The 2100-nt window shown below is 45.0% G+C and overlaps 1 pseudogene; it reads right to left on the reverse strand.

Moving 5' to 3' along the window:
• Window positions 1-555: 555 nt before the first annotated feature.
• Window positions 556-1832, reverse strand: LOC116593443 (annotated as a pseudogene).
• Between the last annotated feature and the right edge of the window lie 268 nt (window positions 1833-2100).

Consider the following 2100-nt stretch of genomic DNA (forward strand, 5'->3'; position numbering starts at 1 on the left):
TAGAAAAGCATTTTCCCGTAAAGCCCCCAGAAGGAACATAGCTCTCAGACACCTTAATCTTAGTTCAACTCATATTGGGCTTCTGACCTACAGCACTGTAAGATAACCAAAGTTCTGTTTACCTCACTGTGTTTGTGCTAATTTGTTCCAGCAGCAATGCAAAACAAATGCTCATAGTGTGTATGTTTCTCTCGTCAGGGAGTTTTCTTTCAGCGGTAACGTTAGTGAGATTCACCCCCTTTGTTGAGTCCATAATCTGTTTCATTCTATTGTGGGATAGTGTTCTATCATATGAAATCCCAAAATTAGTTTTGCCATCCTCATGTTGATGAATTTCTGCTTATTTCCCGTTATTAGAATACTATGATAAAGCTGCTATGAACAGGTTTGTTGTTGTTGTTTGCCTCAAAGTGTGGCATTTATTCAAAGAAAAAGAAAAGGAAAAAAAGAAGACAAGATGCCCATCTTTTGGCTCCCTTCTCTCCCCACTCCTGATTCTCTTCGGGACCCTGAGGACTGGACCCTGGCTTCGGCTAGGTAGCAGGACAGCCCCACTCAGATGAGGTCAGTGATACTGAGGGGCACCTTCTCCATGGAGGGGTTGAGGAAGGTCTCAGTGTTTCAAAGAGTCCTTTTGTCTTCTTCTGCCACCCTGTTAAAAGCCACATCCTTACAGCCAAATCATCCACCAGGACCAATTACCAGTTCTACAGGTATAGTTTTCCCTGTTGGTGGGAAGGTCCTCGCTGCTGACTAGAGACACCTGCTACACATCAGCACCCCAGGCCAGCAGGTCAGTGGTAACCAACACTCCACTAGAGCCAGAGTGAAACTCCCTCATGATTACATTTCATTCCTCAGGCTCCACATCACCATGCATGGCAGACATAGTGATGTCTCAGGCATGCATCTTCTCAGTGAGCCAACCAACCTTCCAGTGTTGACTATGACTGCCTGTGTGATGGTCAGGGTGTCACACAAGCCACAGGGTGTGTCCAGCTTCCACTCCTCTCACATGGATGCAGAATGGATGGACACCCTCCAGGGTCAAGTCCTCCTTCTCGACCAGAATCTGAATGGGGTCCCTCATGAACTTCTTGGTTACCTCGAGCACATTGGAAGGCATTGCAGCTGACAGTGACCCCCCGCCCCGGGTATTGTTGTGCAGCTTTTCAAATACGTCCCTGAATCCATGGCTTAACATTTCATCGGCTTCATCCAGTACAAACATTTTGATGTATTTGAGAGACAGGTTCTTCCAGTTAAACATATCAGACACCTGACCTGGGGTCCCCACGATGATATGGGGGACTTCCACCTCCAGCTTCTGGACCTCAGCATGCACGTTGGTCCCACCAATGCAGGTGTGTCAGGAGACACCCTTGTAATGTCCTAATGTCAAGAATACCCTTTGCATCTGCTGAGTCTACTGTCTAGTGGGTGTCAGGACTAAGTCTCACATAGTCTTTAGATCTAATTCAATCTGCTACATAATCCATATGGTAAAGGTGCCTATTCTCCCACTCCTAGACTGGGATTGAGCAATCACATAATAACCCTTGATAAGGAAGACTGGCTTGTTTCTGGATGACAGAAGGCTCTTCAAAAACATTTGTGTAGATACCACAAAGAAGGGACTTAAAAAGGTTCATGTCACCAAGGCTGTCAATAACCTTATTCTAGTTACTCTCGATGACACTGTTGGGCTCCATCCCACCAGGGCCATTGTCTCTGGATTGGACATCCTGACTCTCAGATATGATCCTTAGAAATGAGGCTATGAGCAGTGTTCTATACTCTTGTTTTGAGTCGGAGGATATACAAGCATCCATTCAAGAGAATGGTTACAAATACTGAGTTTTGCATGGTTCTTAAACCAGACAGTATCAGCAAGACTACACCTTCATCCCTAGAAGAGTAATCAATGTGCAGATGTCCCCGAAAAAGAGCTCAGCCACCAGTGTCCCAGTATTGCGCAAAGCCTGTCTACCAGCAAAACCCCAAACAAGGTCAAGTTAAAGAAGCTGGAACAATGCTATATGTAACTAAAATTTTAAAATAAATTAATAATTCTGTTGCAAGTGGAACCAGAACAGATCA

This window comes from Mustela erminea, chromosome 6 (assembly GCF_009829155.1).
Source record: "Mustela erminea isolate mMusErm1 chromosome 6, mMusErm1.Pri, whole genome shotgun sequence".
NCBI classification, from domain to species: domain Eukaryota; kingdom Metazoa; phylum Chordata; class Mammalia; order Carnivora; family Mustelidae; genus Mustela; species Mustela erminea.